The sequence below is a fragment of the Sphaeramia orbicularis genome, chromosome 13 (assembly GCF_902148855.1).
Source record: "Sphaeramia orbicularis chromosome 13, fSphaOr1.1, whole genome shotgun sequence".
Lineage (NCBI taxonomy): Eukaryota > Metazoa > Chordata > Actinopteri > Kurtiformes > Apogonidae > Sphaeramia > Sphaeramia orbicularis.
The window spans coordinates 43425419-43452582 of NC_043969.1; the positions used below are offsets into that span (position 1 = coordinate 43425419).

General features: G+C 38.1%; 1 protein-coding gene and 1 long non-coding RNA gene across 3 annotated transcripts in view; one reads left to right on the forward strand and one right to left on the reverse strand.

Annotated features, from left to right (window-relative positions):
* cdon (cell adhesion associated, oncogene regulated) overlaps positions 1-8701 on the reverse strand; it is a 64223-nt gene extending 55522 nt beyond the window's left edge. For both annotated transcript variants that reach the window (XM_030152832.1, XM_030152831.1), the window contains exon 1: positions 8264-8701. The gene's annotated coding sequence lies outside the window, so the exon portion shown is untranslated. The remainder of the gene's footprint in view (positions 1-8263) is intronic.
* LOC115432057 (uncharacterized) lies at positions 1826-27030 on the forward strand. Its single transcript, XR_003937160.1, has 4 exons — positions 1826-1838; positions 5147-5149; positions 11616-11623; positions 26875-27030. It is a non-coding gene; the product is annotated as an uncharacterized LOC115432057 (long non-coding RNA).
* The last annotated feature ends 134 nt before the right edge of the window (positions 27031-27164 follow it).

The window sequence follows — 27164 nt, forward strand, 5'->3', positions numbered from 1 at the left end:
TCTGGCCATAAAGAAGACTTTACAACCACAAATAACCCTTTGCCTTCTTCAACTTTCACTCAAGAGCACAAATAAGCCTTTAAACTTGAAAGAAATAAAACTTGAATAACGGCTAATGTGATATTTTTATTGTCACAATGTTTTCGTCCAAATCATCCAGCCCTAATGCCGAGTCTCTGTTCCATTTCACAACATCCTGACAGAACAGAAAGGCCGGACCGACCATATGTTTTATCCTCCGTCTTAAATTCCTCCACTCACTTTCAATATCTTTCATAAGTGAGGGGTTCCTTCTCTCCCTGAGGGGCCACATCTTGGAGTGGGGAAGGCCCAAAATGGCACCCATAACCACAGGGCCCAGAGGCAGGCAGGCAACGGCGGCAGTACCCACACTGCCTCACACTCTGATCTGGGAGAAAAACAGCCCTTCAAACAAGTAGCCTGTTTGTCAGCCGGAGGGGAGTGCCAGCCACTAGTTTTGCCTTAATATAGTCTTGCTGATCCTTGCGCTGGCGTTTCAACAGCGCACACATTCTGGTTCGCAGAAAACCCATGTCAGATGTGACTTATTGGTTCAACATTTGAAATAGAAAGCTGCGGTCGCTCACAGTTACAACAAGAAAAGACTCTGAGGCGACGGCCCTGAGTCAGGCAGGGTCTGTTTCAGGAAAGGGAAATAGAAATGAATCTTGCAAACAGGAAGAGGCAGAGGATGCATGTTCTGGGATGCTGTTTTTTTTGCATCTGATTGTCAGCGAGGGTCCAGTTCAGAAGTTCACCGCCTGAAATCTTCCCCGGGGCTGAGGAATCGCTAAGAAAATTACACGAGACGCAGGCTGCAGGACAGAACAATGGGTCTCATCATGGACTGGCTGGACAATTATGAGGAAAAATTGTTGTATTTGGCGAATGGGGAGTATTGTGCAAGATGCCACGTCGAACCCTCGTGAGGAACGTTTTGTTCTTCCTACATGTGGTACTCTGCATCATGTTAAAGCCACATATAGTGCTGCTACTCGAGCCAAAAAGCACTCCCTTAGATGATTATGAGCACATAATAAAAAGGCATCTACAAAAAGTCAAAACTGTGGGAAGTATTTTGCAGCCATCTACGACTTGATCTGAGTCTACATCATTTTTTCCTACAGTAAAAGTCATGGTCTCTATCAAAGTGTGTCCCTCTGTGCCACATGAACTCCTCGACCATCTGCTGTTGAGGTATTTTCATTAACCTCGGCCGCTTGGACAGTATGTTTCTCTTCAAAGCTTCATGCATGTGGTATTGGTTTACAATCCCTTATCAAATGCATATATATTTAGTTGAGGAGTGCATTTACATTGCATTAACATCCTCAGAAACGAAGCAGATCTCCTTCTATCTCCCGCCTGAACAGTTTCGTCCTGCTACATTTCAGTGGCTGGCTCCCACATCTGTTTCTGCTGTTCCCACAAAAAAAACTGTTTGTTTGTCTTAACAATTACGCCCCGATGTTTCTCATTTCATTTCTCAAATCTCTTGAAAGTCATTATCCGGTTTCAGGTCCTTCAAGGTTCTAAATTTTTCGACACTCGACACCACCATCTGTTGAAAGCCGGTGTATACATCGCGCTACAGTCGGCTCACCTTTGACATTTCCGAGGAGTAGTACCGAAGGAAGCATGCGGCCTATCTCTAACCTCCTGGAGTAACTTGCTTGCATAGTCGAGTGAGTCAGCGGCAGGTTGTTGGGATCATCTGTCAGAGTTGTAGGAGGGGGGGGGGGGGGGGGGGGGGGGGGGCGCGGGTGTATGGGAGAAATAGAGGAGGGGGTTCCTCTGAGAGACGTTGTGTAGTTAAAGTAATGACAATGTGTGCTCTAAGCAGATAAGCAGTGCTACTAATGACAGCTTTGTACAAACACAAGTGACACCTTCGACTACTGCCTTCGTGGCTAATTTGACACAGCTTTAATTTAGACGACTGCGCTCTCAGCTTGTCCCTAGAATAAATTTAGCGAGAGTGGAAAGTTTGGTCTTTTTTTTTTTTTTTTTTGTTAATGCTACAGCTGCAGGGTGCACTCACCAACCAAGCAGTCACAAGAACGCAAACTCTTCCTTGACCTGCCCATCTTTCCCATCGACCCCTGCTCATGGCTGCTGGGTGTTGTCAATCAGCACCCCCACCCCTTGGCTCCTTGAACATGGGGGCTCTTTGGCATTCTGCCTGAAACTCCCCTCTGTCCATCTAATGAGCCCTGTGCTCTGGGTCCGTCCTTGACGAATGGGCGCCGGGGCTCGCAGAGCAAAAAGGCCGTCATTAGAAAATATGAAAAACGCAGAAAGTATGACTCAATCCCTGAGCAATGAGAGTAAAAAGAGGCCGATGTGTCAGGAGTTCAAAACAAGCCAGGTTTTAGTTTGGGAATAGCACTCGGAGGGTCAAACGTTAGCAATACAACAGTCAACTAAATTCTACTTTATTATGCTAAGAAGCTGAAATGGATTAGCCATCAGAGCTTTAGAAAATGGGCGAGACTAATTCCAGTGATCAAAATATTAGGATGATGGTGAAAAATAAGGTGGCGGCTCAAAATTCTGGTTCCATCTCCTGCTTTATGACTTTAACTCAGCCAAAGGTTGATCCTCCAGCGCTATAATATGACAGATCAGAGCGCAAAACCAAATAAACAACCAAACCACATTGTGATTTAGGTTTTAGATTGAGTTCAGCTCAGTGTAGGGCCAGGGCTGAGGTTTGCTGCCTGGCCTCAAATCCGTATGGCCCTGAAAATGGGAGCAAATGGGAGGCGCCCAAAATATACTTTAGTCACCCATGTGAACACACCCTCTCCCACCACATTCACCTAACACACTGCAGCCAGATTTATCTATTATGTCGTTTAACAGCTGGAGGAGAGGAAGCAAATGCAAGTGTTGCCCCCCCCCCCCAATTTTCTCACCCATATAAAATGTCAATACAACAAAGTGATAGCTCTAAATAAAAGGTCAACTGATGGTGGATTTACACATCACTTGGTATTGGTAAGTATCACAATAAGTGTCAAATCAAGTTTTCTTTTCGAGTTTGAAAGTCGTTTTTGGGTCAAAGTGAAGTTGATGACACCAGACAGTTACTTGAGGTGTGTAATTATATTTCAATTAATCTAGAGGCAGAACTTTCAAAGCATTCACTGACTGTAAAGAAAGTAATCCCCCCAGAAAACAACAATATAATGACGTTAATCACAATATAAAGTTGGGTTGCAGTAATTATCAATTTACAGTGTCCTTCGTGGATCTTAAGACAAGAGACTAAACAGTCAATACCAAATCTCAATCCCTAAAAACTTTGACTTCAGTGTAAATTTCTGTACTAATAACTGTTGAATTGAGCACCTTATGCTAAAGTAATATACCCTTTAATAACTGTAAAACAAAATCTGGATATGAATTTAAGACTAGCTTTAAAAAAACACACACACACGAAGGCAAACTTGATTTTTTGGGGCCATTATTTTCTATAATTCTATTCATTCAAAGTTATTAATTCCAGTTGAGATGCCTCACTTCGCCATCATCCAATATTGGAGTTAATACCGATGCTAATGATAGTTGGTACAACATCCTATTGGTGCCAATTTATCCGTCAACCCACTACATTTGTCTATTGATATTCAATTTCTCTTCAGTCCAGTGGGGAAAATAATGAACTTCACTGTATGATCATCTCAAATCTGCCATGAAGAAACTCATTAAATCCTGGCTTATTCAGCAACAAATCTTTGCTTATATTTGGGATCCTGTTACAATGCATTTTAATGAACATTATAATATTTTGCTGTATTCAGCTCAAACTTCATATTTTACTTTTTTGATTACGGAAAAGCCCTTCTAGAGACAAGTGTCACAGACTGAGAAATACATGGGATGGCTATTTTCGTGTCTGTCCCTGTCAAATAAATCAGGAATAAAACAATTTGCAGTAATACACAACAGAGAACAATGAGCACAAAGTTTTTTCCTCATTACTTAAAAGATTAAACAGTACAACTGATTACCCAACTATCTACTGTCTCTATTTACCGTCTCAGTTTTCATGCCAAACCACAAAGATTTTAACTCAGGTCTGACCTCATTTCCTGGCTTTACTTTTCATTAATCATCATTGTTACTATGGAAACTAATGCACTACCTTTCCCACTACTCTTAAAAAACTACTCATCGTTCACAGAGACGCATCAAAATATCGTTCGATGTCAATACGGCAACAACAAAAAGTAGTGAAAGTTTACCAAATTTGTGTCAAAAGACCAAACGGGCTGCAGTTTTCAAGACACAGCACTGGCTAAAATGTGAAATTCTACAAATTAATGAGAGAATAGGTTTTACTCAGAGGTATGTTTGTCTGCACATTAGAACAGTCAAACAAAAGTCAATTAGTTGTAACGCCATTATTAACATATGCAAACCACACAAACTGATTAAATAATAATAACAATAATAAATCAAACAAACACCTTAAATACTTTTCTGCCTTTATTTAACATATACAGTACTTGACAAAGAATAGTGCTACATTAGCTCCACCTTTCTACGTAGTAAAACATGAATCTCCTCCAGCTCTTAAAATAAGATGTCAACTATGCTGATCAGTTTGACTAATCGACTGATTATTCATGCACATTATGAGACGTCACCTCACCGCTGGCAGTGAATGACATAGTGAATGACATTGTTGTTAATATCAAAGGTTTTATCACAAATTTGCACTGTTGAATTTGTTCTCATTCAGTGGTATAATAAATGACTCAAAGACTTTAAAACACTATTTTTCATGCATATAATGAAGATTTCCCAGGCACAAATGGAGAGATAAATAAGAAAAAAGTACATCAGTATCAGCCAAACTGTCATTTTAAATATGGGTATTGGTCCATAATTTTGCAATCAGTGCATCCCTAGTGATTATTCATCAGAAAAAAAAAGAAAAAGAAAAATCAAGAAAGCCATTATGAGTGGACGGCCTGGTATCATTAAACATGCTTACATTCAAATTGCCCACTTAACATAGTTCTCCAACAGCAACATATGTTTATCATTAGCGAACACACTAATGGCTCAAACATTATTCGAGCTCGCTTAATGGCATAGCTGTGCTTTGTTCGAGACTGTCTGATAAGAGCCTGGCCACTAATGGTTAGTTAATTTCCCTACTAGTCCCAAAAACACACTGTGAAAACAAAACAAAAGGGAGGAAAAAAAGAAAAAAAAGAGTTGGAGGCGCTGTCGTTGTCTGATCACAGTCCTTGTGTTTCTGTGGGGAAAATCCCACACATTAACAACACAATATCAATTATACTAAAAATATCACTTGGATTTGTGTGTCCAGGATTTATTACTGATGGAGTTTGGATTTCAGGGGCTATTTTAAGGATTTCTTTATAATTATTCTGCAGTAGAAAAAGCATTTCAGTCGTGCAAAATCAAAGTTAAAGTTCCTTTATAAACCACACGTTAAAGAGGTTATTTTCTGTTGTAGTTGGAGGAAACAAAGCTACTCAAGTGATAAAAATGAGGGAAAAACTCTAGTGGAATAGACTCCAGTATCAAAAACCCAAAGCAGGATTTATCCCTGAAAGTGAACGCTGTCAGTGTCCGAGCCCGAGCACAAAGAGAGAAAATCTCTCTCCGCCACTGTCAAAAGCTCACCCGATATTGAGGAGCACTGAAAGGATCTGAAAGCCATCGGAAGTGTCTTCTTGTCCCCCACCGTCGTAACAATGCACGAGCAACTGTTTGAACTTGAAAGTATTTTATCTGAGGGCGGCCATGTGTGTCCCACGGACTGGATGTCATGCCTTCCAGACTTTGTTCTCAATAACTTTTAAGTGTTCAGTTTTCTGAGAGTTACCCCTATGTAACAAAAGTCTTTGTGAAGCTCTGATGATAGGGGTGAACAGCAGACAGAGGAAATTACTTGAGAAGGAAAAAAAAAAGGGAAGGGGATTGTCTCCGTCGCCACATCATTACTTTTACTCTGTCATCTGGTTTAGTTGTGCACAGAAACAAAAAAAACTGGACATCTAAATCTACAAATTAAAAGTTTTAACCATAAAACAAACTGCAAAACAGCTGTAACACCTTAAAGTAAAGACTTTCTCTGACAAATCATTATTTTTCTGTTTTTTAGGAGTTCTTTGAACAGTCAGAGGTTGAGTAGGAGGACTTAGAAATGTGCAGCTGAGTAAAAAAAAAAAAAAAGTAACAAGGCACAAGTTATTTGAGGGTTTTTATCTGACATCTTTTACTTGTGCACAGAAACAAGTTAATCTGGACATGTAAATCAACAAGTTAAGAGTTTTTATCCACAAAAGAAACTTCTACTAATATTCTCGTCCTCACAGACGAAGCAGCAACACCTTAAAGTATAGGCTGTTCGGACAAATCAATGCTTTTAGGTTGAGTATAAGGATTTAGAAACATACAAACCTCTATAAAAAAAAAAAAAAAAAAAAAGTAACAAGGCACAAGTTATTTGATGATTTTTATCAAACATGTTTTAGTTATGCACAGAAACAAGTAAACCTACACATCTAAATCAACTATTAAACAGTTTTTATCCACAAAAGAAAACTTCTGCGAATTTTAGCGTCCTCTGAGAATAAGTTGCAATACCATGAAGTGCAGACTTTTCTAGCAAATCACTCGTTTTTTTCTGGTTTTAGAAGCACTTCCAGCACTGAGAAGTCAAGTGTGAGGACTCAGAAACATGTGAAGCACAGTAAAAAGATAACAAGGCACAAGTTATTCAAGCATTTTTATCAGAAATCTCTTAGATGTGCACAGACACAACTAAACCTAGACATCTAAGTCAACAATTTAAAAGTTTTTAACAATAAAACAAATTTCTGCTAGTTTTCCTCATCCTTATAGAAGAATCTGCAACACCTTAAAGTACAGACTTCTCTGACAGATCAGTGTTTTTCTGTTTTAAGGAGCAGTTTCAGAGGTGGAGGTGGACGACTTAGACACAGGTGAAGCCGAGTAAAAAAGTAACAAGGCAGAAGTTTTTGAAGGGTTTTTATCAGACATCTTTTGCTGGGATGAATAATCCCTGAATGTAAAAAAAAAAAAAAAAAAAAAAACACCTCTAATGGTTAAACAGTGTCACTTTCATTCAGACAGACAGGAGGTACAGTTGCTTTTGTGTGCTTTGCAGGCTTGATTTGTGGACTTGCCCACTTCCAGCGCACTACTAACATAGATTTACCAAACCCACATTTATGACACCCTCAGGGGATTTATCTAAAACAATAAAGGCTCTCTGTCTTTGAGAGAGAGAGAGAGAGGGGGGAAAAAACACTTCAAATATTAGTCTAAGCCACCGTGTTTCTGCTCAGGAGGTAAATGTGGCATAAAGTTGGCTCCAGAAGCAGTTCTATAATAAAAGCACAAAGTCATGTTCCACATATCCCAAAGTCCATTTTCACCTTTTATGACTCTGACACCAATATGTCAACCCCTAGTAGCCTCCTGGCATATTTGCTATTTCTAAAAATGCAGAAATGCAGCCCCTCAGGCCATCTGTTTTCAACCGAGGATGCTACAGTGGTGTACAAGCTGCCAGACTGTTTACCAGACAAATATTTAAGCTTTAACTTTATTTCATTCACTTTACAAACTCCCAATAGCGTACAGAAAACATGATAACGGCTAAAGCGAGTGGTGTTTTTGTGTCTTAGCTAGCTAGTGATGAGTAAAAAAAAAAAAAAAAAAAGCACAGAAAAAATAATTTTTGTTCTATAACTTTAACATTTCTGTTGGTAGAAGTTTTAAAAAGTTACAAATAAATACTTAACAGGCAGGACTATGACAAAAGTAGTCATTTTTTAGAGACGTATTAGCTAAAGTGGATGTTAGCATACCGCGTATTTTGCATTGGCAGTTATAACTGACATAGAGTTAATTCGTGGGTTTACATCACATTAACGTCCGTGTACCAGGCTCCCACGGACACGCATGTACCGACACTCCACTCCACTTAACTCCGGTGAAAAGTTCAGAAAACACGCTAAAGTGTGGAGTATTAGTATTCGTTTACCTACCTACCTACCTACCTACCTACCTAAACACCTACCGCTTCACCTATCCCCGCTGCCCCGCATCGAAGCCTCCCCCCGCCGGGTACCCTCTCCTCTCCTCTCCCCTTCCCCGGAGCCCCAGCCACCACCACCGCCGCCGCCGCCGGCTGGACTCCCCCTTTTTTGCTCCGTGTCCGTCTTACCTCTCGTAGCGAAGGGCAAAAGCTGGTTCGCCGTCGGTTGAATTAGCACCAAAACGCATTCTTCTGGTGGCAAATCCGTACGGGGCCCTCCATTAGACACGGGCTCAAAGTGCGAGTCGACCGGAGGAACGCGGAGGTGTAGGGGCGGACGGAGAGTTCTCAGAACCCGCTCAAGCAGCTTCAAGCTCCGGGAGCCAAGGTGCGACACTACCCCCCTCTCCCTCCTTCCTCCGACCCGAGTTGAGTAGAGTTGAGGTGGTGGGAAGTTGGTTGGTTGTTTGGTTGTTAAGTTGTCCCGGCTTCGGTGCGCTCCGTGTCCGTGTTGTTGTCCCGGGGCTCGGATCCGTGTCTACCGCTGCGTCTTCCACACACGCATCTTTGAAGCCAGTGTCGAGTTGCTCAGCAAATCATGGCCGGTCGTCAAAGCAGGAATGTCCCAGCCCCACCACGGCCCAGCACGGCTCCTGGAGGGGAGAGGAGGGGAGACACACACGGGGGGAGGAACCCGAGTACACCGAGCATTAACAAGTTTTACAATCCACCAAAAAAAAAAAAAAAACTTCCTCCAATAAGTCCATTTCATCTGAGAGGACTCTACTGATAGAGAAGGATAAGGATAAATAATAATAATAAACTACTAAATATGACTGTTTACTAATGCAGATAATGAAAATATACAAGAAATCAATCAAATCAATAAGAATAAGCATAGGTATAGTAAGTAAGCACAAAAACATTGACAAAAACAATAAACAATCAAATGAATGAAATAAGCAAATGAATCAACAAAACAGTATGCATACACACTGAGCAATACAATAATAGAAAAATAATTTTGAAAAAGTACTTGAACACAATAACCAACACTAAATAAAGTAAGCAACAAAACAATTAGTTAATTGAACAAAATAAGTAAAATTATTTTAAAAAGTACTAAAAAATGGAGCAAAATATTCAATAACCAGAGAAACTATCGATACAATAGACAAAATTTAAATGAATAAATAAATAAATAACTTCCTCCTATGAGTCCACTTCGTCTGAGAGGACTCTAATGATGAAGAGGACGATGATGAAGGATAAGGATGAATAATAATAATAATAAACTCTTATAATGTCACTGATCTACTAAATATGACTGTTTACTAATGCGGATAATGAAAATATACAAGAAATCAATAAGAATAAGTATAGGTATAGTAAGTAAGTACAAAAACATTAACCAAAAAAAAAAAAAAAAAAATGAATGAAATAAGCAAATGAATCAACAAAACAATAAACCACATGAAGAAATATACATAATGAGCAATACAATAATGGAAAAATAATTTTGAAAAAGTACTTGAACACAATAACCAACACTAAATAAAGTAAGCAACAAAACAATAAGTTAATTGAACAAAATAAGTAAAATGATTTTTAAAAGTACTAATAAATGGAGCAAAAATATTCAATAACCAGAGAAACTATCAATACAATGGACAAAATAGAAAAAAAAAAAAAAAAACTTCCTCCAATAAGTCCACTTTAGATGAGAGGACTCTACTGATGAAGAGGAGGAGGATGAAGGATAAGGATAAATAATAATAATAATAATAATAATAATAATAATAATAATAATAATAAATTACTAAATATGACTGTTTACTAATGTAGATAATGAAAATATACAAGAAATCAATCAAATCAATAAGAATAAGTATAGGTATAGTAAGTAAGTACAAAAACATTAACAAAAAAACAATAAAATGAATGAAATAAGCAAATGAATCAACAAAACAGTAAACCACATGAAGAAATATACATACTGAGCAATACAATGATAGAAAAATAATTTTGAAAAAGTACTTGAACACAGTAACCAACACTAAATAAAGTAAGCAAGAAAATAAGTTAATTGAACAAAATAAGTAAAATGATTTTAAAAAAGTACTAATAAATGGAGCAACATATTCAATAGCAGTGAAACTATCAATACAATGGACAAAATAGAAAAAAAAAAAAAGAAAAAAAAACTTGACATGACATGCACAGACAACAGTGATGGTTGATCTTAAATGCAACTTTCTAAATGCACTGATGAAATGCGTTTGTGTATTTGGTTGTGTGTATATTGTCACATTGCTGAGATGTTTTCATGATTTACTTCTGCATCATCTTCTCTACTGGTTGTAGCATGTTTTAGTGACAAACATCCACTCATTTCTTTCGGACTTGCACTGTGCTGGACTTTCCCTCATTATAAACTATTATTCATATTGCACATATTTATTGGGATGTCTGGTTGTTTTGTTTGGGCATTTTTGGTTGTTTTTCATAGGATATTGCATCTGTTTGTTGCATGTTGTATTCTTTTTTTTTTAAGCAGAGAGTAACTAAATGGAATTTCATTATGTGTCTTTATAATGACAATACAGAATTCTAATGTCTCTTGAGTGAGATGTTTTACTGATTTGATGTAAGGATTAAAGTGACGCATTCAGTTACCATTATTAGCTATATTATAAAAGTCAAGTGACCTCTGTGTGTGTATGTGTGTGTGTCCGAGGACTCACATAAAATCCTGAAAGAGCTGACTGCTGCAGTTTGGCATATTTATTTAGTTTTTGGTCAGGGAAGACAGTAGCAAAAACGGCAAGTTAATAGGACCAATATTTTGGGAGAAATTTGTAATTTGTAATACAACAGCCTTACAAATACGTTGCTATGGCCAGAACGCTTTGGCGGTGCTTGCTGAACAAATGTGGTACGGCATGCATGAATACACAACAGCATAAAAACTACCACATCTAGAACCTGTGGATCCCCATGAGTCAACACACTAGTTATTAGTAATAGTAGTTGATAGTAGTAGTAGTACTGGTGATAGTAGTAGGAGTAGTAGTAGTTGCAGTAGTAGTAGTAGTAGTACTGGTGGTAGTAGTAGTTGTAGTAGGGGTGGCAGTAGTAGCAGTAGTAGTAGTAGTAATAGTGGTGGTGGTAGTAGTAGTGGCGGTACGAGTAGTAGGAGTAGTGGTAGTAGTAGTAGTAGTAGTAGTAGTAGTAGTAGTGGTAGTAGTAGTAGTGGTAGTAGTAGTAGTAGTAGTAGCAGTGGTGGTGGTAGTAGTAGTAGTAGTAGGAGGAGAAGTAGTAGTGGTAGTAGTAGTAGTAGTGGTGGTGATAGTAGTAGTAGTAGTAGTAGTAGTAGTAGTAGTAGTAGTAGTAGGAGTAGTAGTAGTGGTAGTAGTAGTAGTAGTGGTGGTGGTAGTAGTAGTAGTAGTAGTAGTAGTAGTAGGAGTAGTAGTAGTGGTAGTAGTAGTAGTAGTAGTGGTGGTGGTGGTGGTAGTAGTAGTAGTAGTAGTAGTAGTAGGAGTAGGAGTCGTAGTAGTGGTAGTAGTAGTTGTAGTAGCAGTAGAAGTGGTGGTGGCAGTGGTAGGAGTAGTAGTAGTGGTAGTAGTGGTGGTGGTGGTGGTGGTGGTGGTGGTGGTACTAGTAGGAGGAGGAGGAGGAGGAGGAGGAGGAGGAGTGGTAGGAGTTGTAGTAGTAGTGGTGGTGGTGGTGGTGGTAGTAGTAGGAGTAGTAGTAGTAGTAGGAGTAGTAGTAGTGGTAGTAGTAGTAGTAGTAGTAGTGGTGGTGGCAGTGGTAGTAGTAGGAGTAGTGGTAGTAGTAGTAGTGGTGGTGGTGGTAGCAGTAGTTGAGGGTTATTATTTCAGAAACAGAGAAAACTGAAGAAAAAGTGACTTCCTCAGCAAATCTATCATTAACTGAACATAAACCCAGTGTCTCCTTCCACTGTCATTGATCCAACTCCATAGGTTTTTCTGGTGAATCAATGTTGTAGAAGATGATGGTGTTTCCACATTCACTACGGAGCCTCTGAAAGTCCAAATGGGTCATATTTGATGACCACGAAAAGATGACAAACTGTATTTAACACCAATTATTTCAACATACTAGCTCCTTTTACACAGCACTTCCATTACGGGAATATTTCGCCTTTATTCCAGAGCAACGTCTGTGTAAATGAAATAGTGGGATGATTGGGTCCCACCTCTGTAACGCCTCTAGAGGTAGTAACAGAGCCGTGATAAAGGTGGAACCATGATTCCAAAACAATATGTAAAAGGAACACCTCTCATTCCGCAACCAAGGTTTTGATGACATTTGCGAGTGCGATTTAAAAATGAGCGCGGGCCATGTACAGTAAACAAACATATCAACGCAACCAGAAAGATGTTGAACTGGGATGACACCGAGATCCGCGAGCTGTTGTCACTTCGGGCAGAGGACTCTATCCATGCTAACATTTGTGGAATGATGAAAGACGGGTCAGCTCTGGAGAGGTTAGCAACACCGCTATGCTCGGGGTATTTCCAATGTTGAAGTTATACGTCACACTATACGTGGGCTGCATCATCGCCCCTTAGATTCCGGAACGCAGGTCCACTGTGTAAAAGTCCAGCCGGTCTCACTTCTGTTACTCCTTTGTCTTGGCTGTGGAAATCGGTCAATGGTAGAAAAAAGGTGGGATCACCAACTCAACTTTTTTCCGAGATCTCTATGTTAAAGTGATTATTGATAGGATTAGTGGTGCAGAAGGTATTAAACATTTTACATCAGTGGCTGTTTGGGTCTTTATGGGTTAACATACAGAAAACAGTTTTGTACAAAGTATAAATAACTCTTCCATTCTATGTAAGACTGTAACATTTTCATCCGCAGCAGAAAACAACCTCCATCATAGTCAGTTCTCTTTCTTCAGTCGACTACACTGAGCCTCGTAGATGTAACCAGCTCTCACTGGGTCCATTGAATTGAATTAAAATTATGTGGGAGGGGAATGTTTGAACAGCTAATAGCCAGGGGTCATTTCTGGCATCAGACCTGCCGCTTGGATGAGCCGGGCGGTGGTTGGCTCTGGCCGTTTCCTCATCTCTAGGTGAGGAAGAGGAGGAGGAGGGAGCCGCTGTGAGCGTGAAACAGGCGTCTGTTGTGCGTATGGGCATGAGTAAACAGCGTAATCATCTTTGAGGCTCTAATTATGTGCTCCGGCGTTGGTGGGGTGGCGGTGGCGGCGGGCCCACCCTGCTTCAGACAGCAGGTGCAGCTTACCATCTGACAGCTGACTCCTGTGGAAGGTGTGATCCAATTCTCCCGAGGCCGGGTCGACCCAGCGAGGGCCTTCAAGGCAGTCGGGGCCAAAGCCAACAAACCAGCAAACCCCTGACACCGGAGGAGAGGGAAAACAACATGGAGGAGGAGGTGGAGGTGGAGCTGATGGGCGACGGACACCTTAGCTGTGTTTTCATTAGGACAGGGACCATCTTACATGTGATTTTCATATTTAAACTACTTTTCCATCACTGTCGACTCTGAATTTGTTCTTGCTCTTGTGTTTTTTTCAATGTCTTCTTTCCAAACCTCTTTCAAATACACCATCCTTTACAAGTTTTAAGTTTTTAAAGATCAGTAATCAACCACTAATAAACTTTGTGACTTTATCCCATAAATTTTTAATATGTAAGATTTGTGTTGCCTTAATTTTGTCCTAAAGTTTGTGTTGGAATCTGTATTTGTGGTCATAGACAATTTTTTTTTAAATTTCTGAGCTAATGACTGTCTTTATTAGTAGTTTCCATAATATCAGCCTGTATAGATAACAGTCTTTGTGGATCAGCAATCAACCACTAATAAACTTGGTGACTTTATTCTTAAAGGTTAAATATCGTTAGCCTCATAGCATAATTGCCTAACTTACACACAAATGGACAAAAGTATGTGGACATGTTGAATTCAGGTGTTTCTTTTCTAACAGGGGTCTGGGATACAAAACAATAACGACAGATGTCATAGTAAAGTTTTATACTGTGATTAGGGATGCACCGATACCGATACGAGTATCGGCATCGGCTCCGATACTCAGTGTGTGTACTCGTACTTGTAATCCGATACAAATCCACTGATACCACTTACGACCGTGTGACATTCACAATTCAGTGCAGCAGGTACGCGACGGTGGAATAATGTGTGTGGAGTGTGAAGAGTGTAGAGATTTTTCAAAATAAATGACGGTGATAAAAGTAACGCTGACTGCAAGTAACGTTAAAGACACAGACAGATACGGACGCAGCGTTCTGTGCGTCCTCTGCGTACATTCCATCCGTTTACCAGGTGCTGGCGGATGTGTACCCAGACAGAGAATACCAGCGGGAGTTCGGAGCGGTGCAGACCACCGCCAGCAGAAGTGAAAACGAAACTTATGGCTCATTTCTCTTTTCTCTTCCCGCTGAAGCTAAGCTGTTAAACCTTACCAGTGAAAACGCTGCAATATTAGTATCACATTAGTGTTGCCTCTGTCGTCTCCATGTTTATTATTACTACTGACTTTCTTCTTCTTCTTCTCAAAAACCTGTACTCTTCTTCATGGTATTTGTCCAGTATGGTTAATTCAGAGCGGCGCCCCCTGCTGGATTAATTGAGAAACGCTCATTCCAACACATTAAATGTCAGTAGCAGCACTTTTTTCCAGTCAGACTAATGACAACGACAATAAAGCACATTTACAAAAGGAACTAAGAACTGGAATGGGATTATTAAATACTTGTATCAGTACTTGGTATCGGCAAGTACTCAAATGTAAGTACTCGTACTTGGCCTGGAAAAAAGTGGTATCGGTGCATCCCTAACTGTGATAAATACCATTGCTCTCATTGGTTAGTTTGGTTTCAATTGTTATTTTTGCTTCCAAAAGGTCTCAGAGATATCGGTGTAGGTTCTCATTTGCCCGAGTCATCGTTCTTCTTGGTAGTTCTTCTGGGTTCAACTGGACTGGCTTAGCTTTATATTACATACAGGGGTTGGACAAAATAATGGAAACACCTTAAAAAATCAACAAAATATAATTTAATATGGTGTAGGTCCGCCTTTTGCGGCAATTACAGCCTCAATTCTCCGAGGTATTGATTCATACAACTTGTGAATTGTTTCCAAAGGAATTTTAAGCCATTCTTCAGTTAGAATACCCTCCAACTCTTTTAGAGATGATGGCGGTGGAAATCGACGTCTTACTTGAATCTCTAAAACTGACCATAAATGCTCAATAATGTTGAGGTCTGGGGACTGTGCCGGCCATACGAGATGCTCAACTTCATTAGAATGTTCCTCATGCCATTCTTTAACAATTCTAGCTGTATGGATTGGGGCATTATCATCTTGAGGTGAAGGTGTTTCCATTATTTTGTCCAACCCCTGTATATAGTTTATGTTAGCGCAGGGCCGGCTCTGTTCATGTGGGGGCCCTAAGCCAGACAAGTTGGGGGGGGCCCCCACCATACCATAAATACATCCCTAAAGACAAAATAATTTCACTCTGGATTACAATGCTAATTCCTGGCAAAATGCTCACTGGCTATTCATACCAATGTGTTATATTTGAACACAGTGACAGTAAAACAATAAAGATTGTAATAAATATGGACTGACTTTGGTGCAGGGGGCTGGGGTTTGTATCTTGGTCAGGGTGTTCCCAGTTTCTGATGCACTCACCACCTGTTAAAAAGGCCATGAGGGGCTGGTGCACTGGAGGTAGGCACATCTAAGACGACTGGTCTTAAAAGGGTTCAAATCCCACTAGTTGTCCTATTCTGAGGCCCATACAGCAGCGGAGTGGGCCTGGAGAGTTAGAGGAATATTAAAGCGTCTTCAGTTTCAGTTTCACTTTGCACACCGCCACCCCCCCCCGCCACACACACACACACACACACACACACACACTCTCCCCCATCTCTGACATTCATGGACCGCTACCCCCTGTTCTAACATATGGTATTTTGGTATTTACTGGACTGACAAAAATGCATTTGTCATAGCGTACTGTTTATTGCATATAAACATTTGAAAGTGGTATTGACACTGACTCAGGACGTCATGGTGGCGCTGCATTAGATTGTAGCCGAACACTAAAAAGACAGCACTCAAACACTCCGTCGAGTTACCACAAAGCATTTGTTGTCATTATGTGTTCATGGAAAAACATATTTCACATTACCCTGATAGAGTTGTTTCTTGTCTTCTTACTTTACGTACCTTCAACAGACTGACTAATTGCTTCATCTTGGGTTGCCAGGTTTTCATTACTGTCACCATTTTCACTGTTTGGCATTGCCAGATCATCAACAATTCAAATGACATGATACATACAGTCAGTTTGGGGCCCCCTGGTGGCTGCAGGGCCCTGAGCGGTCACTTACGCCGTGTTTCCACTGTGTGGTATCGACTCGACTCGAGTCGACTCAGCTCAGCCTTTTTGCATTTCCATTACGAAAAAGGACCTGGAATCTGGTGCCTGGTACTAGTTTTTTGGTATCACCTCCACCGAGGTTCCAAGTGATACCAAACCGTGACGTATAAACACCGCAGACCACTGATTGGTCAGACAGTTTTCTCTGTGACCCGTCGTTTTACAAAAACAGATGCGTAAGCGGACAGTAAATATAGTGGTACATTAATCCACATGATAACAGCCCAAAACTACACCATGGTCAGTCGGGGAGATTCAGTCTTTGATGGCCGACGTAAAAATTCAGATGAGACAACACACAATGAGCGAGTTTTCAGCAACTCTCTGAGCAGATGATGCGGAAATAATGCACTGCATTGCTATGTCGTCCAGGTACTGTAAAATCAGTAGTATCCAGTCATGGAAACAATCTCCAGGAATGCCAAGCCAAGCTGAGCCAAGTTGAGCTGGTTCCACGTAGTGGAAACGCGGCATTAGTTAGAGGGTGGGTTGGCTCTGTGTTAGCCTCATGTTTTTAAGCATAATTGTGGTATTTTTATCAGATAGTGTTGATCTGTGAGTCATTTATTGTAGATAATATATTAATTTGTTGTTGTTAGTAGTAGTAGTTTGATGTCTTATGCCTTGTATGTACTTTGTCTTGTTTCATCTTTTTTTTCTCATTTTTCCATGTTTATGCCTCTCCTCTACAGTTGACATGGCTTTAGTCATGTCAGACTGCTTTAACCTGCAGCAGTTTGTAGAATATGTTTCACTGCCACTGTAAAGTTATGATGACTGAAAACTGTAGACTGTTTATATCACATACGTACAGTAGTTTATGTTTAGTTTTTTTTAATTCAAATTTTTATTCAGAACAGTCTCATAAGTTATTATACAGGACATTAATGATACAAAGTACACTGTTCTTTCTTTTTTTTTTTTTTTTTGAGAAGAAAAAAAAGGGTATCAGTAATGCTCACTGAAAGGATGAAAAGAAAAAAAGGTATATAACTAAAATTAAGTAGGTATGTAAAAAAATGAATGATAATAATGATATTAACAAGTTTGTACACATGGCCAATCACACTTTTAAGAAATAAGAAAAAAAAAGTATGCACAAATACATATATATGTATACACACAAAGTAGTATTGATAATCATAGTACAAAGAGAAAAAATAAAGAAATAAGAATGAATACATATATATATATATATATATATATATATATATATATATATACACACACACACACACACACACATACATATATATATACACACACACACACATATATATATATATATACACACACACACACACACACACACACATATATATATATACACACACACACACACACACACACACACACACATATATATATATATATATATATATATATATATATATATATATATATATATATATATATACATATATTTAAAGCCTAACAGTGCACATGTGGCTACATTTAGTCTTTGGATATTTAAGTATAAAAGGTAACTATGAACATAAGAGTAGCACAGAAAAAAAAAAAGAAACTTGAGGAAAGAGAGTTTGTACCATCTTCTATGTTCAAAGTCAGATTTGTTTAAAGTTATATATGTAATCCAAGGCGCCCAAAAAGTTTTAAATTTCTCTTGTTAAAGAAAATGTAAGTTTTTCCATAACAAAAATGTCATGGATCACAGCTATCCAATTTTCAGGTGTAGGAGCTTCAGTGGACATCCATCTCCTGGTAAGCGCTTTCCTACTTAGTAGTTTATGTTTTTAAGCATAATTGCAGTATTTCTATCAGATAGTGTTGATCTGGAAGTCATTTATTGCAGACAATTTGTTATTTATGATGTTACCTGTTGTCATTCAGTCAAACTGTATGAATGTGATGTTTTTGGTCCCTGTGGCCCAGCCCTGTTTGGTTTCTTGCGGGTGTTTTCTCAGTGGGTCTCAGGGCTTGGAGCTGGTTGGAGATGGAGACGGAGGCTCCAGGTTTGGGGGGGGTTCAGGGGGTGATTGGACACAGTCGCATGTGAAAGGCCAGAGAGCGGCGAGTCCACAGGGAGCAGGGTCTGCACACAAAAGGGCCAGGGAGGGGCTCTGTGGGGACGGGGGGGGGGGGGGGGGGGGGCTGAGGAAAAGGCCACACTGGGAACCAAAGCTGACAGCAGAGACACTTCTCATCCACAGAGGGCCCCGGCTGTCTCTGGCCCCCCGGGGTCCGAACTCACTTATCTGAGCCACTGCAGATCCACAGGCCTGAGCAGCAGCAGGAACATTAAGCACACAAAGCACACTGACCTCTGGCCCACATTGAACCACTTTGACGTTTGTTTCCTTAGTCATATCAGGCAAATATCAGCAGGTTGCAACACACTTCGTCAATACAGAATTCCTTGCTGGTCTCTGAAACACCACTTTGTATCTTTTATCCCCTTGTGGACTGTTGTTGTGAATTTGCTTCAATATTCCACTTGTTATATATGTGCAAACTTTCTGAATGTACATAAAGTCACGGAAAAAATTATTAGACCACCCTTGTTTTCTTAAGTTTCTTGTCTATTTTAATGCCTGGTACAACTAAAGGTACATTTGTTTGGACAAATATAATGATGACAACAAAAATAGCTCATAGTAGTTTAATTTCAGAGCTGATATCTATCCATTTAACATGTTTTCTTGATAATAACCAAAATCACTTCAGTTCTTGCATCAATATCTATGGCATTGTACTGACAAAAACAGTGCTTTTAGGCATTCCATGTTTTCTTTTCTGTCTGTTTTAGTCACATGATACACACAGGAGTTAGTACTGGATTGCATAACCATTGTTTTTGATGACTTTTAATTGAATAAAACGCTCTGTTTCTGCAAAGTGTTGTTAATTTTATGACATTCTACTGATTTTTGGATCATTATCTCCTCCAAGAGGTATTGTGATCCCTTTGCTTTGTGTGTTTGCGTGCGTGCGTGATTGTTTGCAAGATAACGCAAAAAGTTATGGACGGATTTTCATGAAATTTTCAGGAAATGTTGATACTGGCACAAGGAAGAAATTATTCAATTTTGGTGGTGATTGGGTGGGGGGCGGGGGTAGATCTGTCTTGGCAGAGGTCTGCGCTCTCTGAGTGCTTTTCTTGTTTTTGTTTTGTTTTTGCTTGTTGACTGGAATAACTGATCAATAGCGGCATCAATAAAATAATCTACATACCTGAGATGGGCAAATTTGTCATAATCAAAACTCTTTCTTTGTACATATGTTACAAAAATAAAAAAATCTAGGGTTAATGTAGCTACTTCCACTTGCAGCCATGACGTGTTCAGTTCTGCACAGATGTCTAATTAAGAATGAAAATTTGAGCTGTAGAAATGTATTGTTTTATGGTGAATCCAGTTATTCTCTGACTTAAGGTGAAAGGTGTAATCATGTTACATCCTTGGGGTCTTAAAATTCCTAAAAATTCTGTCATTAAACTGTTAATATTATGACAATTATGACCTAACATCACTAATTTGCATCATAGTTATTGTACCGTTGTGGAAAAAAACTCTTAGACCACCCCTTGTTTTCTTCAATTTCTTGTTCATTTTAATGCCTGGTACAACTAAAGGTACATTTGTTTGGACAAATATAATGATAACAACAAAAATAGTTCATAAGAGTTTAATTTCAGAGCTGATATCTATCCATTTTCCATGTTTTCTTGATAATAACCAAAATCACTTCTCTTCTTACATCAGTATCTATGGCATTGTACTGACAAAAACAGTGCTTTTAGACAGTCCATGTTTTCTTTTCTGTCTGTTTTAGTCACATGATACACACAGGAGTTAATACTTGATTGCGTAACCATTGTTTTTGATGACTTTTGATGGTCTAATAATTTTTTGTGCAACTGTAGGTGCTGTATTCAAATGGACAATCTCCACTTAATTTCAGATCTGCGACACAGCAACAACACAAATCGTCTTTTTTTTTCTATAATTATAAATACATTTAGGCAGTGAGAGGTTAACTCATACTCCTCATTGATGTCTGTTCTCATGGTCTTTTATGTGTCAACTCCTGATCCTGTAATGCTTCAGAGTTGGTACATCCCACCTGCTGTCCTTTGCTCTGAGGATAATAAGCCTCCAAACACTGTCAACAAAGTGTTTATGACCTGCCAGGCAGCGCTGGGTTGTGTTGACTCTGTCAGCAGGGGCCCGAGGAACGCCTGACTCCAAGTGCTATTAAAAGCCACTTTCAGATAAGGCAAGGGCCATCCCTGTGTTTGAGGTAGTCAGAGTTTGTGGATTGGTGACGTCGTTCAGTCTTGGATGAACGTCTCTGATCACCAGTGGAACAACTGGAACGCCAGGTGTGAACACAGTCGAGACACAATGAGATCCAACAATAAGACTGTGAGTGCATGAGGTCCATTTAATACTCCAAATAAAAAATCCAAATAATTTAACCCATAAAGACCCAGTGGGACTTTTGTGTCAGTTCCCAAATGAATTTTTCCTCTCTATTTAACATGTATTAAGCAATTTATCACTATTTATGATAATATTATTCTCTGTATTTTGCCTTTTTAAGTGAAAAATCATGTATTTTTCTATATTTAATTCACTGATCATGTAGATGTTCATAAAAGCTCAGGTTGAAGTTGAAGGATATTATATCAAAATCAGAAAAAGTGACTTTTCAGTAAAATCTATCATAAACTGAACATAAACCCAGTGTCTCCATTCACTGTCATTGATCCAACTCCATTGGTGTTACTGGTGAATCAATTTTGTAGAAGATGACAGTGTTTCCATGTTCACCACAGAGCCTCTGAATGTCCAAATGGGTCATATCTGATGACCATGAAAAGATGACAAACTGTATTTTGTACCAATTATTTACATTCATTGATAGGATTAGTGGATCAACAGGTATTTAACAGTTTATATTTTGAAATATACTTTTTTTTAGCCAAGTACCCCCAACTCTCACCCCATTTTTGATTGAAACAAAATTAAGTAAAATTTGTTCCTGTGCCAAAGGTGTCTGTTTATATTTTCAAAACTTTATAAACAGACAACATATATTTAACTGTAATATATGGAAAAAAAAAATAACAGACTTTTTAAAGTAAATTTTGTGTGTAAAATATAAACTGGAAAGTCTTTCATTGATAAGAAAATAAATATATTGGTCATTAATTAATAAATGAACCTTTCATCAATAACAAAAATTAATTACTTAGCTACTTAAACTCATTTTAATAATATATAATAGCAAAGTGTAAACAAGATGATTGACAATAAAACTATCATATGAATATATTTATAGTATTTTATATTTCAGCATTAATTCTCATCAGTTATTTTGTATTCAGTACATGATGATTTATTTAATGTATTTCTCCCAAAAAATTTGAAGTACCCCTGGGCTTCTTCCAAGGACCCCTGGGGGTATGCATACCCCACTGTGGGAACCCCTGGTGTAAACTGTTGGTTCTATTACAGTCAGAAACCTCTGTGAGAACACTGAACATCTCATCCAGAGACTACAAATTATACATTTGTACATTAAAGATCTAACATTTTATGTTGGGCCGAAAGGTTGTTATGACCAAATGAGTAGGAGAAGAACCTCCTTCAATACATCTGTGGAGGTCTTTGATATCAGACTATTTTTCTCTGGAAAGACTAAGATTTTATATTAACGATCAGAAGGGCGTCTTTACAGCGAAGTTTGGCAAAGTGTTGGAGTATCTGGGAACTCAGACTACAACTATGTTAAATAGACCTAATAAGGACTTTTGAGATCATTGCTGTGGACGTACAGTATTTTGGATTTGCTATATACAGGGTGGGGAAGCAAAATTTACAATATTTTGAGGCAGGGATTGAAAGACAGTGTATGACCAATTAGTTTATTGAAAGTCATGAGAATTTATTTGCCACAAGAAAATTTACAACAGAAAATGTTTTTATTCTATGTGTCCTCCTTCTTTCTCAATAACTGCCTTCACACGCTTCCTGAAACTTGCGCAAGTGTTCCTCAAACATTCGGGTGACAACTTCTCCCATTCTTCTTTAATAGTATCGTCCAGACTTTCTGGTAATAGTTTTGCTCATAGTCATTCTCTTCTTTCCATTATAAACAGTCTTTATGGACACTCCAACTATTTTTGAAATCTCCTTTGGTGTGACGAGTGCATTCAGCAAATCACACACTCTTTGACATTTGCTTTCCTGATTACTCATATGGGCAAAAATTTCTGAAAAGGTATGGATAATAGTGTTAGGTATGATTATGACATCAATATATGTTTGGTTTCAAAACAATTGACGTAGTGCCTGCTGAGAAAAACAACTAAATGTTCATTGTAAATTTTGCTTCCCCACCCTGTATTTCATACAACCTGTGTATGTACTGTGCTGGACTGTTATAATTTTGAAAATGTTCAATAAAAAGAATGTTTAAAAAAAAAAAAAAAAAAGAAAGAAAGAAAGAAAGAAAGAAAGAAAGATCTAACATTAACTTAATGATTGTTTTGTGATACAAAGGAGTTAAAGTCTTGACACCAAATCTTTCTTTTGTGTCTGTTCTGCTTGACAAAAACTGTTGAAGTACAATGTTTATTTATAGAAGCTATCAAATCGTTCTTAATTGTATTTTATCAGTCAAATTATTGATATTTCTTTGGTAAGCAGCTGTGAAATAAACAGGATAATGTGCTCTGAGGCAGTCATTATTGCAAAATAAATCCCTTGAGGATGATTCTAGACTCTGCCTCATCCTGCTGTGGTTTATTTTATTAATAATGACCAGCTTACTGAGTATAATCTCATGTATATTTATTGTTTTTCTTAAAGTAAACAATTCTATCATAGACTAGAGTAATTATTTGCAGCTTATTATACTGTCTTATATGACATAGAAAACCTTGTGGGGGCGAAGAAATATATACGAGAGTGAGAAAAATCACAATATTTTACAGCGTAGACTAAATGGATTTCCCCTCAGAGGACAGTATATCTCCTGGGTCGGACAGGTGTGTGTGTCTGTAGGTTAGTTCATGCAGCTGTAGTTGTGTACAGTATATGTGTGTGTTGAAGATAGAGCAGCAAAAATGCGAAGGCACCCCTCTCCATCTGGTTTCCCCATCACTGCGCTGGGATCATATTATCCATCGTGGGCTCTCTGGGAATTTCATCAGTCTGTAACATCTCACTCATTCACACATCTCCCCCCGGTTTTACCCTGTACAACAATCCTGAGTGCATGACGATGACCCCGCACATCCTCCGGCCTCCTTTATAGCTTTCCCCTCCATCTGATATCACACCTCCGTTTGAGCTGAATGGACATAAAACTGTCTAAACTCTGGTTTTCACACCGTCACTGTTATGCCAAAGCTGTCTGCAGATTCCCAGTATATGTTCATTCACATAAACACAGCTACTGCTCTGCCTGTGGGATGGAAACGGAGATCAGCGCTGAGAACGAGTTCAGCACAGATGTTTTTGCAGCTTGTAATGAGCGACCTCAATCAGTTTTAACCAGCAGTGAAAACAATCATGTTTATACTACTTTGTCATTTTGATTTAAAGTGAATAAAATACAGAAATATGCAACAGTTTCCATGAAAATGGAAGCACTTGTAGCTCAGACAAAATGATCACAACATTTTGCACATGTGGCTTTGTTTCCCTGCTTTCTTTTGTTAATTTAACCCATAAAGACCCAAACATCCGCTGGCAACTTAAAACATCTACTGATCAAAGATGTAAATACCTGTTGATCCACTAATCCTATCAATACATGTAAATAATTGGTGTAAAACTACAGTTTGTCATCTTTTCATGGTCATCAGATATGACCCATTTGGACGTTCAGAGGCTCCATAGTTACCATGGAAACACTGTCATCTTCTACAACATTGATTCACCAGTAAAACCCATGGAGATGGATCAATGACAGTGGATGGACACACTGGGTTTATGTTCAGTTAATGATATATTTGACTGAAAAAGACACTTTTTCTTCAGTTTTCTCTGTTTTTGACGTAACAACCCTCAACTTTAACTTGAGCTTTTATAAACATCGACAAGATCAGTGAATTAAATATAGAAAAATACATGATTTTTCACTTAAAAATGCAAAATACAGAGAATAATACTATTAGAAATAGTGATAAATTGCTTCAAAAAGGCTAAATAGACAGTAAAATTCGGGAAATTGGAAACTGCCACAAAGGTAGCACTGGGTCTTTATGGGTTAAGTTAAAAAAGCCACTTTTTTTTTGTTTTTTTAGTTTTCTATGTTTTTTTGGTGTAAAACCCTTCAGTTTAATCTTAGCGTTTTATGAACATCTACATGATCAGTAAATTAAATATTGGAAAATACCTCATTTTCACTGGAACAATGCAAAATACAGAGGATTATTTCATATTAAATGGTGGCAAATCACTTAAGAAATGTTAAATATAGAGAAAAAAAATCATGTGGGAACTACCAAAAAAGTAGCACTGGGTCTTTGTGGATTAATGATCACAATGACATAATTACATATCAATACAGTGAGTTTCATTTACTTCTATTTACTGCCATGATCATTAGGTCACAACCCATCTTTTTTAGCCTCAAAACCAAGTAAATTCATTTCCAAAACAAGTCTCATAGCCACATTTATACAAGGTCAGTGTATTTTTTGGTGACTGGATTTTTTTTCCAGAAACACAAATAAAACCTAGTGGTTAATTGATTTTTGTTTTACAATAGAAGAATTAAATTGAATTTCAAGGTGTTTTTCTTTTTCGGTGTCCAAACAGATTAACCAAATTAAAAAAAAAAAAAAAAAAAAAACAGGTTGATTTTTGTTTTCTCTTTCTAATAACAAAAAAAAAAACTTATTACTTTTCTTTTTTTTCTGAAAAGAAGATCCAATTACCAAAGATACACAGATCATATCGTCATAAACTTTTTTTTTTTTTTTTTTGGAAGGTGTTTGGATTCTTTGGTTTCCTCTGTTGAATCAATGAGCATGACTCTATCTTTAACCCACGCAGGGTCAAACACTATTTGCACTTCAACATACTGACAGACTTTCTCAGTAAAACGCTGCTATTACTATGGCAACCGTCAGTTTACTAGACATCTTTACTGCATATTTGTCTAAAGAAAAGATTTACATCAGGTAGATAAGGAATGAAAATTGTCTTTTTATGAATGAAATGGTATGAAATCAGTCCAACAGCCCTTTATGTGGGTTTGTCTGTACATACAAACCAAACTGGGTTATATTTACACAGTTGAACCCATAAAGACCCAGTGCTACTTTTGTGGCAGCTCCCAAATTAATTTTTCTTTCTATTTAATCTTAAGTGATATATCACCATTTATTATAATTTTGTCCTTTTGTGTTTTGCATGTTTCACTATAAATTATGTATTCAAAAACTCAAAGTAAATTCAAAAGTTATCTTATCAAAAAACTGAAGAAATAGTTACTTTTTCAGCAAAATACATCAATAACTGAACATAAACCCAGTGTCTCCATTCACTGTCACTGATTCAACTCCATGGGTTTTACTGGTGAATCAGTGTTGTAGAAGACGACAGTGTTTCCATGGTAACTCCGGCACCTCTGAACGTCGAAATGGGTCATATCTGATGACCATGAAAAGATGACAAACTGTATTTTACACCAATTGTTGACATGTATTAATAGGATTAGTGGATTGACAGGTATTAAACAGTTTAGATCAGACCAAACTGAGGGTCAGGACCCAAAAATGGTAACAGATGCTGTTTATATTGGGTCGACACTTGTTAGATCCTGTATTAAAACAGTGGAAGAGTGACTGGAAGAGTTTGTAAATGTTGACCAATGTGAAAGAAAAAGAAAAATAATTATGTAGAGGATGAAGAAAATGAAGGAAAGGTAAAAGATGGAACGTAATGTAAAAAACCCATTTGGATGTTCAGAGGCTCCGTAGTTACCGTGGAAACACCATCATCTTCTACAACACTGAGTCACCAGTAAAACCCATGGAGCTGGATCAATGACAGTGAATGGAGATGCTTGGTTCATGTTCAGTTGATCACATATTTTACTGAAAAAGTCACTTTTTCAGCAGTTTTCTCTGTTTTTGATAAAATAAACATCAACTTTAATTGAGCTTTTATGAACATCTACATGATCAGTACATTAAATTTCAGAAAATACATGATTTTCATTGAAAAAAAAAAACGCAAAACACAGTGGGTAATATTATAAATACATGGTGATAAATCGCGTAAGAAAAGTTAATTATCGAGAAAAAATTTTTTTTGGAACTGCCTTATGGGTTAACCCTCTGCAGTCTGAGTGTATTTTGGCTGTTTTTAAATACTTTTGATTTTGCCTTCATATTTCTCATCAAAAAAGTGCTTATCTTGCCTTATTTGGTATAATTTTTTTCAGCACAACCTCACCTGTGTGACAGTGCAGTCATATTTTTTTTTCATTTCGCATGCTGTATTAATACACTAAACCTAAAATCACACAAAAAAACATGAAATCAAATTGAAAATTCCGAAACTGAATGAACTTTCATAACCTAGAATAAACGTTAAATAGAAAACTTCAAAAACAATTACAAATTTAGCAAATAACAAA